Here is a 15,189-nt window from a genome sequence, read left to right as displayed (position 1 = left end):
TGGGTCTTTAAATTTTGTGGCCTTAGTGTTTTTTTTTAAGTTTATTTATTTAGTGTGTGTGTGTGTGTGTGGCCAGCTCAGCCCACCAGGGGGCGTGGCTGGCTGGCATGTGGTGCTGGGTGATCGAACCTCGGTCCCTGTGCTTTGCCAAGCTTGTTCCAAGTAGGTGCTTTAGACCACTGAGCCATCTCGCCAGCCCCAAGTGTTTTTTATTTCTCTGTAAATTCTAGAGAATTGATCTTTATCTGAGTACTTATTTGTCAAGATTTTTTTTCTAAATTTGTTGGTCATCTTTACATTTTGTTGGTAAGTTCTTTTGATGTGCAAAAACTTCCCAATAAGAGGAGGCCTCCATTTTTAATTCTTTCAAGAGTTTCCCGTGCTATTTGATTTTTTTTTCCTGAACTCTTTGCCTACCCCTATGTCTTCAAGAGTTCCTCCTACTTTCTCTTCCAGGAGTTTTAGTGTTTCTGTTTTAACGTTTAGATCTTTAATCAATTTTAACTTTAGCTTCGTGCATGGTGATAGACCTGGGTCAAGTTTTAGTTTTCAGGATGTAGCGTGACAGTTTTTCCAGTACCATTTGTTAAAGAGCTATCTTTCTTCCAGTGACTATTTTTGGCCCCTTTGTCAACGATAAGGTGGCTGAGTGTGTTCATAGTGGCTTCAACACCTTCTAATCTTCTCTATTAATCCTCAAGTCTATTTTGTTGCCAGTAACATGCTGATTTTATCACAGTAGCGTTGTAGTGTAATTTCAAGTCAGGAATTTGTAATGCCTCCTGCCTTGTGTTTGTTGCCCAGGATTGCCTTTGCTATTTTAGGTCTTTTCTGGTTCCAGATAAATTTTAGGAATGATTTCTCTATGTCTGTGAGGTATGTTGGTGGTAGTTTGATAGGGATTGCATTAAATCTGTACAGCAATTCTGGGAGGATGGCCATCTTCACAATGTTTGTTCTTCCTTTCCAGGAGCATGGAATATCTTTCCATTTTCTGAAATCCTCTATGATCTCTTTTTTAAAAGTACTGTCATTTCCTTGAAAAGTTTTTTGTCTTTTTTAGTTAGATTAATTCCAAACTATTTCATTTTCCTCAGTGCTATTGTAAAAGGTATTGTTTCTATAATTTCGTTTGCAGTGTGTTTGTTGTCTGTGTAGAGGAATGCTATTGACATTTTGGTATAGACTTTTATCCTGCTATGCAACTGAATTTCTTTATTAATTCTAGTAGCTTCTTGGTGGAGATTTTTGGGTCTTCTATGTAAAATATCATGTCATCTGCAAATAATGATATTTTAGCTTCTTTTTTTTCTTATTCTTATTCTTTTTATTTTTCCCTCTTCTCTAATGGCTCTATCTAATGATTCCAAAGCTATATTGAACAGGAGTGGTGATGGAGGACATCCTTGTCTTGTAGCAAGTCTAAGAGTAAATGATTTCAGCTTTTCCCCATTCAGAATTGTGTTTGCATTTGGGATTTCATAAATGGCTTTTATCAGATTGAGGTAAAAGCCATCTATTCCAATTTTCTGTAGGACTTTGAACATGAATGAGTGTGGACTTTGTCAACAGCCTTTTCTGCATCAGTTGAGATGATTATGTGGTTTGTAGTTTTCACTCTATTGATATAGTGTATTACATTTATTGATTTTCACCATTCTTGCATCCTTGGGATGAATCGAACCTGGTCATGGTGTAAGATCTTCTTGATGATTTGCTGTATTCTATTTGCTAGTATTTTATTGAGAATGTTTGCATTTATATTTCCCTGTAGTTTCTTTTTTCAGTTGCATCTTTCACTGGTTTTGGTGCCAGTATAATGCATGCCTCCAGGAATGATTTTGGGAGGATTGCATCATTTTCAAATTCTTTGAAGATTTTGAGGAGTATAGGGACCACTTCTTCAGCGAATTTCTTGTAGAATTCAACTGTGAATCCATCAGGACCTAGACTTTTCTTCGTTGGTAGGTTTGCCATTTCATCTTTTATTTCATTGGCTCTTCGTGGGCTATTGAGAGCGGTTATATGTTGTTAATTCAATTTTAGTAAGTTGTGCCTTTCTAGGAATCTGTTCATTTCGTCTGTCTTCTATTTTGTGAGAGTAAAAATTCGCAAAATAACTATTGATAATCTTCTGAATTTCCACTGTGTCTGGGTTAATTACAGCCTTTACATTCCTCATTGCTTGTTTTTGAATATTTTCTTTCCCCTTTTTGATGAGGTTAGCTAGGGGTTTATTGATTTTATTTAGTCTTTCAAAGAACCAGGTTTTGATTCGTTAATTCTTTGCACTGTTTTCTTTGTCTCAATTGCATTAATTTCTGGTGTAGCCTTTATGATTTCTTCCTAACTTTGGGCTCTGGGTTTGGTTTTCTATTCCTTTTCTAGTTGTTGGATTTTCAGCATTACAGTGTTTATTTGTTCTCCTTCTCTTTTCCTAATGTGTGACTTCACAGCTATGAGTTTGCCTCTGTGAACCGCTTTCATCATTTACAATAAATTCTGATAAGTTGTGCCTGAATTTTCATCGAATTGTAGATATTGTTGAATTTCTTGTTTAAGTTCATCTGTGACCCATTGGTTGCTCAGTCGGGTGTTGCTCAATTTCCATGTATTTAGGCATTTTTTCTGGTTTCTTTTGTCTTTTATTTCCAGTTTCATTGCACTGTGGTCAGATAATAAGCATGGTGTAATTTCTGTTTTGTTGCATGTACTGAAGCATGACCTGTGGACAAATATGTAGTCCATTTTGGAAAATGACCCACGTGCAACCGAGAAAAATGTGCATTCAGCTGTGTTTGGTGGAACACTCTGTGTATGTCCACGAAGTCCATTTGTTTCAAGCTCTGGATTAGTTCTTTTGCTTGTTTGCTAATTTTTTATCTAGTTAACCTATCTATTTTGGGATAAGGGTGTGTTAAGGTCTCCTGTGAAGATTGTGGTATTAGATATTAGATATTTCACATCCATTAAGGTTTGTTTATATAGTTGGATGCTCCCATGTTTGGTGAATACATATTTATGAGTGTACCTCTTTCTCTTGTAATTTTCCCCTAACCAGTATATAGTGGCCTTCTTTATTTTACTTCATCATTCTTGTTTTGAAGTTGAGATTGTCTGAGAATAGGATTGCTATGCCTGCTTCTTTATGAGGTGCAAGATCATGTAATATTGTTTTCCATCCTTTGACTTTCAGCCTATGAATATATTTATGAGTTAAATGTGCTTCTTGTGTATAGCATATTGTTGGATTTTATTTCCTAACCCACTGGGGTAGTCTATTTCTCTTAAATGTTGAATTTAGTCCATTTACATTGTTGGTTATAATTGAGATGTATTGATTTACGATTGACATGTTATTTATCTGCTGTGGTTTACTTCTTTTTCTCCTGTGTTTAATTGTTTGCCTTATTTAGTTGGTTTCTTCTTTCTCATTCGTGGAGTTCTTATCATTTTGGTCCCTCTCTTGCACATCATTCAGGGGCCTCTGTAGGGTTGGCTTTGTCATCATGAAATTCTTAATTGTTCTTTGTCATGGAAGTATTTCACTTCTCCATCAAACTTGAAAGAGAGTTTTGCAGAGTATAGTATCCTGGCCTGGAATTTTTTTCATAGAGGACTTGAAGTACTCTCCTCCATGCTCTTCTTGCCTTCATGTTTTGTGAAGAGAAATGGGTCTTAATTCTAATGGGTTTTCCTTTGAATGTGATCTGCTTGTTTTCTCTAGTACCTTTCAGGGTGTTTTTCTTGAGCTGAATTTCTGGTATCTTGACTATTATATGTATCCGTGTGTTTTTAATTGGGTGGACATTACTTGGCGATCTTTATGATTCATTTACCTGAATGTCAGATTGTTTCCTCATATTTGGGAAGTTTTCTGCTACTACTTCTGCCCATATTTTTTTAATGTCATTTGTATTGCCTCCTTCTTTCTCACTCATACCTGTTAGTCTAACATTGTTAACCTTTGCATCGTCTTGTAAGTGATGAATTTTTTTCCTGCATTCTACTTGTTTTTAAGATATGTTTTCTTTCCTTTTCTCTAGTTGCACTAGCGTCCTCAAGATCTGAAACTCTGTCTTCACTTTCCCTCAAACATTTTTGCAAGCTTGTGATTGAGATTTTTAGTTCCTCTATATCTCTTTGACCCTGCTTTATGAGATCTATTTCTTTCCTGTATTGGTCTTTCAAAGAATCCGTCCTTTTTCTAATCTCTATTTTTTTTTTACCAATTTCTTCTCAGAAGCAATTCTAAATTATTTTACTGCAGAGTATTTTTCAGATTGGGTTTCCTCCATATGTTCCTGTATTTGACTCTTTATTTCAGATGCTATGAGTTCAGAGATTTCTTTTTTTATTTCAGAAATTAATTTCTCTCTGAGTTCCTCCATATTCATCTGCTGTCGCTTATTGACCTTTGACGCTATTAATTCATGCATTTCATCTGAGCTAGAGTCCTCTGCACTTGTTCTGGGTGGGCATTGGGTTTCCCCTGTATGTTTCTGCATTTGATTCTTTACTGCAGATTCTATTAATTCAGAAATTTCTTCTTTTATTTCTGATCTGAGTTTCTGTTTATGTTTCTGTAATTGTTTCCTTATTTCAGAAGCTCTTGATTCCTTGATTTCAGCTGAGTGATTCCAATTTTGTTCTGTGCTCGTCTCCTCTGTATTTGTTATGGGTGGGCTTGGGGTCTGAGATTGCATTTTGCTCCTTCTCTTTGTCATTTTGTATAGCACTGTCCTCTGACCTTTGTTGTAGAGCTTTGGTGTAGTTATAACTTTAGCCCCTACTAAATTTCAGGTGCAGGTTTACAAAGTTTAAATTTATCCAGTTGCACCTTGCTTGGTCTATCTGCTGTTTTCAACTCCTTCTTGCTGTAGCCCTTGGGAGTGAACCTGTTGCTCCCCTCTCGCAAGATGTTCTGTTCTTGGACTAGCTGGGTGGTTCTGTCCCCTACTCTCTCTGTAGGGACTGCAGCTGCACAGTTCCAACCCAGGCCTGTTTGCCAGGCCTGAGCTGAGTATAAAGGGGACCAGGGGGAGTACGTCAGAGGGGACGCTCTCCCATAAACTCACCGGGCCTGGGTTTGGGCTGGATCTTGGGGTCCCGAGAATGTGGCAGAAATTCTCACTCACTGTTCGGGTGTAGGAAGTGGGAGTGGAGTGGAAGTTGGGGTCCCATGGGCTCAGAAGAGGGTCTCTCTCACTGTGCACCTGAGCTTGGACCAGACAACCCACGCGGGTGCAAGGTAGTAGGATGCTCTCTCACACCCTCAAGGAACCTGGGCTAGTGCTGGATCTGGTGTTCTGGAGAATACAGCATAAGTTCTTCCTCACTGGGTGGCTGTAGGGGAGGAGATTTTGAGTGGTGGGCGCAGGTCCCATAGGCACAAAAGAGAGGAATCAAACTCATATAGAAGTAAAATATTTTTATAATGAAAATTACAGTGCTCTGAGAAAAGAGATTTAAGAGGATTTCAGAAAATGAAAAGGTATCCCTTGCTCTTATATAGTAAGAACCAACATTTTGAAAATGGCCGTACTCCCAAAATAATTATACAGATTTAATGCAATCCCTATCAAAATATCATGAATGTATCTCACAGATCTAGAGAAAACTCTCTTCAAATTCATTTGAAACCATAAGAGATCCAGAATATCAGAAGCAATCCTGGGCAACAAGGAAGGGCAGGAAGCATCATAAGCCCTGACATGAAATTATATTATAAAGCTTTTGTACTAAAATTAGCATGGTACTGATATGGAGACAAACCTGAGGATCAAGGGACCAGATTAGAAGATGCAGATACAATGAAAAACACACTCATCTACTTTATGTTGAACAAAGTGGCCAAACACGTGCACTGAGAGAAACAGACTCTTTAACAAATGGTGCTGGAAACACTGGCTTTCAACATGCCAAAGGTTAAAGTTTGGAGATAATTGATGATATAATTGCAATTAATCTCCATATCTTTCTATCTTACTTTTAATCTTTATGTTTCACTATTACCACATTTCTTGATACTATCTGCTTAACAAGAGTTATCTTAACTGGCTCCCTTTGACTAAATATATCTCACTGATTTTTTTGTTTTTGTTTGACTGCTTTTTACGTATTTAGTATAGGATCAACAGGATCTCACTACATAGATTATACTCACAGTGATTCTCCTGTTTACAGCCTTCCAAGCACTGGGGTTATGGTGTGCACTACCACACCCAGTCTCAACCACCATCTCAGTGCTTTTCAAGGGGTGGGGTTGGCACAGCACGCTGGTGATCCAACCACAGCCACTGTGCTCTGCCTAAGCAGATAGTCCTCTGACCTATCTGACTGGCCCTTTGTCTCACTGATTTTATGACTACAATGTTTTCTAGCAGCTTTTATAACTTTCCATTCTTTTTTTCCTCTTGTTTCATCTGGCAGAGGGCAGGGCTAAACTGGTTGTGGGGGGGGGGGGCTAGGAGGTTCCTTGATGATGTAATGACCCTCCCCTCTCTTCAGTTCATTTCCTTTACTCCTATGAAGAATGAAGAAGTGGGACTGTTAGTAGAAAATGGGGGATCAAGATTTAGTGTGGCAGATGCAGAGAAAGCATAAGACCTATTTTAGCAGCAGTGGTGCTTTGACATAGGGGACATCTTGCTTTGCATGTCCTATAAGTTTGGGGTGTAGATCACTCTTATGGGGTAAACTTGTTTCTAAAAGTTTCTGTTTCACTGACTGATGCAATGTAGCTCAGTCAGGTTCTTAACATTTGTTTCTGGGAAGGGGACAAGGTAGCCACTCAGTGAACGTGAGCAACACTTTATTTCATAAGGGATACAGTAGAGTACATTTTTAAAAGCACACAGTACATGATAACCTTGCAATGATTTTACAGTGTTAATCTTCCAGGATTTGTCCTGTGTTTATTCCTATGTCTCTAATCTGCCCAATACACTTCATTTTGCAGTTCATAATTTCTTGTTTAAGTGTTTGATAGCTATTATCTCCCTATTTCGTAGCGATTTCTGTAGTTCTTTTAAATTGTTGGGATTATTCTATTAATATTGTATTCATAGTAAATTACATAACTGTTAATGTCATTGGCTATCTTTATTGTGCTAAATAAGAAATGAACATAGGATCATTTGGCTAAGCTAAATTCCCAACTTTCAATTTAGATTTGCACTTTGAGAAGATTTCCATAAGTTGCCAAATTGCCCAGATAGGGCTTGAACTTGCGATCCCCTTGGCTCAGTCTCAGAGTACTGAGGTCACACAAGCATCAACATTTCCACTTTAATACACTATATTTTTCACAGAGAGCATCACATGTATGATTTTTGCATGTGCATCATTATCATCTATATCTATCTATTCCTCATTGTCTGGCCATAAGCCCAGTTTGAAGCCAGGTTTTGAATTAGAATTATGGATTTTACATTCAGAAAGATAACAAGGAAACAGCAGATATCATTACTGAATGTATGGGACATTCTTTCTCTCCTTAGCCTCTCAGGATATATGTGTCCTTCAACAAATATAGATATATAGATATACAGATTTCTAAATATTTTCACACTTATAAATGGACACAGATTTATAGATCTCTAGAGATTTTTAGTTTTCAAACTTATGGAGATTTATTGATCCACAGATTTCTAAATTTTTAGATCTATACGTATTATAGATATGTACTTGTAGATCTCCAGATCACCATAGATCTACAGCTTTACAGATAAACAAATTCAAAAATTTCCATAAATCTACACATCTAGAGGATTGGGGAGATAGCTCAGTGGCTTATGTGCGTGCCTGGCAAGTGCAAGGTCCTGAGTTTGATCCCCAGTGCTCCAAAAATAAATAAATAAATCGTAAAGCTAGAGTTGTGTAGATTAATATATCTCCATAGGTTAGATTCATAGATTGAAAGATTGGTAGTATTCAACATTTATATATCAACATAGATCTGTAGATATAAAGATATATTCATTCATAGATTTCCATGGATCAACAGATCTACAGATTCAAAAATAGCCATGAATTTATAGAACTATACATTCATTGATTCATACATCATCATAGATCTACAGTTGGATCGTTTGATAGATCTCCATAGATTTAGAGATCTAAAGTTTCATAGATTTATAGCTTTACAGAGATTTATACTTCTATACATTTCCATAGATCTAGAGATCAAAGAATTTTACATTCATACATTGCTGGGGCCAGGGAGATGGCTGAGTGGAATAAGCGCTTCCCTGGCAAGTGCAAGGGCCTGAGTTCAATCCCTGGTTCCGCAAAAAAAAGAAAGAAAAAAAAAGAAAGTTATAATTGGTTTATCATTTATACACTGCCATAGAACTACAGATCTAAAAATTGATAGACTCATAGATATTCATGGATCCATAGATCTACAGATTTAAAGATTTTCAGATCACCTTTGATTTCTTGATCTTTAAATTAATTAATTCATAGATCTCCATAAATCTGCAGGTCTTCAGATGAATAGATTGACACACTTCAATAGATTTAGATAAATAAAGGCTCATAGATTCATAACTTTCACAGAACTTCATGGATGTATAGATCTACATATTGATTAATAGATATCCATAGAGTTACAAAACCAGAGATGTATGGATTCACAGGTCACTATAGATCTCTGGATGTATAAATCTATGGATTCAAATAACTCCACACCTCAATATATTTTTTGATCTGTATACTTGAGGATCTTCAAAGACATGCACATCAATAGATGTATGGGTTAACAGATCTCCATATATCTACAGATCTATAGAGATATAGATTCATAGATCTGTGCAGATTTAGAGATGACTAGACATATAAACCTCCACATATCTGTAGATATATTGAGATCACTAAAGATCTGGAGATCTACAGAATACTGCATCTACTTATTAAAGGACCTGTGGATTCGTAGATAATTATGGATCAATAGATCTATAGATTTAAAGGTTTTAAGATCTCCATGGATTTATAGATCATAGAATCACTGATTCATTGATCTCCATCAATCCATAGTTTAAAAATTTTATAGATTCGTAGGTCTCCAGGGATCATCAGACCTATATATTTAATGATTACAAGATCTCCATGGACCTATAGATCCATACATTCACTGACTTGTAGATCTCCAGAGATCTAAAAATCTAAAATTTCATAGATCTCCATGGATCATACGATCTATAGAGTTAATGATTTTAAAATCTCCATGGATCTGTAAACCCATAGATTAACCGAAGAATAGATCATCAAAGAGCTGGAGATCTACAGGATTCTGCGTTTAGAGAACACCATGGATCTAGAGACCAAAGGATCTGTGGATTCAGAGATCTCCATAGATCTAAAACTTTATAGATTTCAAGACTTTAAGATCTCTATTTATTTATAGATCCATTGTTTTATTGATTCGCAGATTACCTTTGATACACAAATCTACTCATCTATAGATTCAAAGATCTCCATGGATCAACTTCTCACTAGATTTAAACATTTTAAATCTCTGTGGATTTATAGATCCATGGTTTTGTTGATTGGCAGATGTCCTTATAGAACTCCATGGATCAATAGATCTATAGATTTAAAAATATTTAAAAATATCTCTCTGAATTCACAGATCCACAGATTCAACAATGAGTTGATCTGCATAAATCCAGAGTTCCAAAAATCTATAGATGCATAGGTCACCATGTGTCATCACATCCATAGATTAAATTATTTTAAGACTTACATGTATCTGTAGATTCATATATTCACCAATGCATAGATGTCCATAGATCTGCAGATCTACAGAAGTCTATGTTTACAGATCACCATAGATCTACTGATCAAAACATGTGTAAATTAATAGATCTCCATGGATCTACAGCTCTATCATATAGACTTTAAGATATCCACGGTTTTATAGATCAGTAGACAATATATGTAGATTTGGAGATCAAAAGTTCTGTGGATTGATAGATCTCAATGGTTAAAAATGATCAATAGATGATAACATCTTAAGATCTCCACAAATCTATAGATTCATCATCTGAAAGCTCTCCACAGATCGACAAACCTAAACATCTATAGATTCATTGATATCCATGGATGATCAAATGTATAGATTTAATGATTTTAAGGTTTTTACAGATTTAAATATTCATAGATTTACAGATTTATTGAACTCATAGATGCACAGATCTAAACATCTATAGACTCATAGATCTCCACGGACCAGAAGATAAATAGATGCAAATATTTTAAGATCTCCAAGGATCTTTAGATTCATTGACTAGCAGGTCTCCATAGATCCAGAAATCCAAATATTTATGGATCCGTAAGTCTGCATGGATCTACAGCTCTCTAGATATAAAGACTTTAAGATATCCATGGATTTATACTTCCATAGATTCGCCTATTGTTAGATCTCCATAGATCCACGGATTTTGAAATCTATAGATTCGTAGATATCCATCTCTCATCAGATCATAGATTGAATGATTTTAAGATCTCCATGGATCTGTAGATCTATGGACTCCCCAATGCAAAGATTTCCATAGATCTGGATATCTACAGTACTCTTTGTTTACATATCACCATACATCTACTTCTCTAAGCATCTGTGGATTGATAGAGCTCCATGGATCTACATCTCTACAGATTTCAAGACTTTAAGATCTGCATTGTATAGATCCATAGATTTATCAATACATAGAGCTAGAGATCAAAAGTTCTATGGATTGATAGATCTCCATGGATGAAAAGACCACTAGATGGAAGCATTTTAAGATCTCCACAGATCTAAATATTCATAGATGCATTGACACATAGACCTCCAAAAATCCACAGATCTAAATATCTAAAGATTCATCAATCTCCCCATATCATCAGATCTATGGATATAGTGATTTTTAGATCTGTATAGATCTATAGATCCATAGATTTGCAGATTCATAGATTTTGATAGATCCACAGATCTAAACATCTATGGATTCATAGGTCATCATGGGTAAAAATATCAATAGATGGAGGAATTTTAAGATCTCTCTGGATATATAGATTAATAGATTCAGTGATTGGGAAATTTTCATAAATCCAGACATTTAAATATCTACTAATTCTTAGATCTCCATGGATCATTAGATCTATAGATTGAATGATTTGAAGATTTCCATTGATCTGTAGATCCACAGAATCCCCAATGCGTAAATCTCCATAGATCCAGAGATCTACAGAATTTTGTGCTTACAGATCACTGTAGATGTATAGACCAAGGGATATGTGGGTTCACAGATCTCCATGCATCTACAACTCTATAGATTTAAAGACTTTAAGATCTCTATGGTTCTACAGATCAATAGATGTATTAATACATAGATCTAGATATTAGAAGTTCTGTGGACTGAGAGATTTCCATGGATGAAAACTTCAACAGATGGAAACATTTTAAGATCTCCACAGATCTACAGATTCATCAATTCATAGATTTTCATAGATCTACTTAGAGATCTAATCATCTAAAGATTTTTCAATCTTCCCAGATCATCAGATCTAAAGATGTAATGATTTTAAGAACTTTACATATCTATATATCCACAGATTCATAGATCTCATGGGTGCACAGATCTAAACATCTATAGAGTCATTGATTTCCATAGACCAGAAGAACAATAGATGGAAGCATTTTAAGATCTCCAAGGATCTATAGATTTCATAGATTCATTGACTCATAGATCTCCATACATCCAGAAATCTAAAAATCTATGAGGGCTGGCCAAATAGCTCAACAGATTAAAGCACCTGCAAACAGGTGCAGGGGCCAGGGGTTCGATCATTGGGCCTGGTGTACTAGCCCCACCCTCGAGGCATGCTGAGAGAGCGATTGAGACTGGGCATGGTGGTGTACTCCTGTAATCCCAACTCTTGGGAAGCTGTAAACAGGCGGATCACTATAAGTTTGATCTAGTAGTGACACCCTAAACACCCTGTAGACCCTTCCCTAAAATATACAAAAAATCTATAGCTTAACAGATCTCCATGGATAATCAGATCTATAGATTTAATTTTAACATCTCTATGCATCTGTAGATCTATAGATTTCCCCATGTGTAGGTCTCCATAGAAATGCAAATCAAAAGGATTCTGCATTTACAGATCACCATATATCTACATATCGATGGCTGTATGGATTCATAGATACCCATGGATCAGTTGCTCTGCAGATTTAAACATCTTTAAATCTCCTTGAATCCAGAGATCCATAGACACTTTGATACATGGATCTCCATAGATCTGCAGATGTAAAGGATTCTGAGTTTGAAGATCACTATAGATGTACTGATTTAAGAATTTAGGGTTTCATACATCTCCATGGAAATACAGCTCTATAGATTTAAGACCCTATGATCTCCATTTCTATAGATTCATAGATTTATCAATGCATAGTTCTAGAGATCAAAAGTTCAGTGGATTGATATGCCCTCATGGATCAAAAGATCAATAGATGGATACAGTTTAAGATCATAAATTTATAGATGAACAGATTCATCCACTCATAGATCTCTAGAGATCTAAAGATCTAAACATCCAAGATAATAAATCTCCATGGATTATCAGATCTCTAGATTTAATAATTTTAAGACTTTATAAATTTATAGATTAACAGATTCATAGATACATAGATCTACATAGATCCAGAGATCTAAAAGTCTATGGATTCATAGATCTACATGGATCATTAGATTGATAAAATTGAATGATTTTAAAATCTTCATGGATGTATAGATCCATAATTTCACCAATGTGTAGCTCTCTACAGATCCAGAAATTTACAAGATTCTGGTTTTACAGATCACTATAGTTCTGCAAACTGAAGGATCTGTGAATTCATAGATCTCCATGGATCTACAGCTCTATAGATTTCAAGACTTTAAGACTTCCATGGATTTATAAATCCATAGATTCATAGATTGCTAGAGCTCCACAGATCCACAGATCTCACACTCTATAGATGCATAGTTCACCATCTTTCACCAGATCTGCAGATTTAATGACTTTTAAGATCTCCTTGGATCTATAGATCCTTATATTCACTGATGGGTAGATCTCCATAGATCCACAGATCTGAAAATGTATGGACTCATAGATCTCCACGGATCATAAGATCTATAAATTTAATTATTTCAAGATCTCCATTGATCCGAAGATCCATAGATTCACCGATGCTTAGACCTCGATAGATCCCAAAATCTACAGGATTATGTGTTAACAGATCACAATAGGTCTACGGATTGAAATACCAGTAGAATAGTAGATCCATCGATTCACCGATTTGTAGGTCTCCATTGATTCACATATCTGAAAATCTATAGAATCATAAAGCTTTATGGATCTTCACTTTTATCTGTTGTACGATTTCAAGATCTGGTGGATCTGTAGATCCACAGATAGCCCAATGTGCAGTACAGATTAGCATAGATCTACTGATCAAAGCATCTAAGCATTCATATATCTCCCTGGAGTTATAGCTCCATAGATTTAATAGTTTAAGCTGTCCATGGCTTTATAGAACCATAGATTTATCAATACATAAAACTATAGACAAAAAGTTTGTGGATTGATAGGTCAAAGTGGGTCAAACGATGAATAGATCAAAACAATTTAAGATCTTCAGAGATCTTTAGATTCATAGACATAGATTCATAGATTTACAATGATCTACAGATCTAAATATCTATGCTTCATAGATATCCATGAATCACCAGATCCATAGGTTTAATTCTTTAAGATCCATGGATCTATAGATCCTTACATTCACTGTTTAGATCTCCATAGATCCACAGATCTTAAAATCTATGGATCTATGTATCTCTATAGATATTCAGATCTAGAAAATTAATGATTTTAAGATCTCCAGGTATACATAGATCATTGCACTAAATGAATGGTAGATATTCATTGGTGTGTATATCTGAAAAACTATGGCTTCATAGATATCCATGGATCTTCAGATCTATAGATTCAACAAAGATCTCCAGGGATCTATAGACACTTACACTCGCTAATACATGGATCTCCACAGATTCCCCGACCTGAAAATAGATGACCCTCAGAACTTCATGGATCTGGAGATCTATAGATTGAACAAAGTCAACGTTCTTCAGGGATCTATAGATCCTTATACTCGCCAATGAGTGGATCAACAGAGATAACCTGAAATGAAAATCAATGGCTCCACAGATTTCCATAAATCTTGATATCCATAGATTCGACGATATCGATGATCACCAGGGATCTATAGATTCTTGCACTCAGGCACAGGTGTATCACTACAGATCCCCAATTTCAAAAATCGATGGACCCACAGATCTCCATGGAACAGGAGATCTATAGATTCAATGATGTCTACGAACTCCAGGGATCTATAGATACTTACACTTGTCGATGGGTGGATCGCAACAGATTCCTCAACCAGAATATTGGTGGACTCACAGATCTCCATGTATCAGGAGATCTATAGATTCAATGATGTTGCCGATCTCCAGGGATCTATAGATCCTTACTCACGACTATGGGTGGATCTCCACAGATCCACCGATCTGAAAATCAATGGACCCACAAATTTTCATGAATCTTGAGATCCATAGATTCAACGATATCAGTGATGTCCAGGGATCTATAGATTCTTACACTCGCACATAGGTGGATCTCCACAGATATCCCGAACCGAAAATTGGTGGACCGACAGATCTCCATGGATCAGGAGATCTATAGATTCAATGATGTCGACGATCTCAAGGGATCTAAAGATCCTTACACTCATCGATGGGTCTATCACCACAGATTACCCAAACTGAAATTTGGTGGACAAACAGATCTCCATCGATCAGGAGATCTATAGATTCAAAGATATTGACGATCACCAGTGATCTATATTTGCTTACAGTCACCTATGGGTGGATTTCCACAGATACCCAATCTGAAATTCAATGGACCCACAGATTTCCATGAACCTTGAGATTCATAGATTCAAAGATATCAATGATGTCCAGGGATCTATAGATTCTCACACTCGCCCATAAGTGGATCTCCACAGATCCCACGATACGAAAATTGGTGGACCCACAGATCTCCATAGATCAGGAGATCTATCGATTCAACAATGTCGATGATCTCCAGGGATATGTAGAT

At 36.2% G+C, this 15,189-nt stretch overlaps 1 pseudogene; it reads left to right on the top strand.

Moving 5' to 3' along the window:
* The window catches only part of LOC101568917, a 25,784-nt pseudogene extending 11,592 nt beyond the window's left edge, over positions 1 to 14,192 (top strand).
* Positions 14,193 to 15,189: the final 997 nt, after the last annotated feature.

This window comes from Octodon degus, unplaced genomic scaffold (assembly GCF_000260255.1).
Source record: "Octodon degus isolate 3935 unplaced genomic scaffold, OctDeg1.0 scaffold00181, whole genome shotgun sequence".
Lineage (NCBI taxonomy): Eukaryota > Metazoa > Chordata > Mammalia > Rodentia > Octodontidae > Octodon > Octodon degus.
The sequence above is the reverse complement of the archived record's forward strand: the minus strand, read 5'-3'. Positions and strand labels throughout refer to the sequence as shown.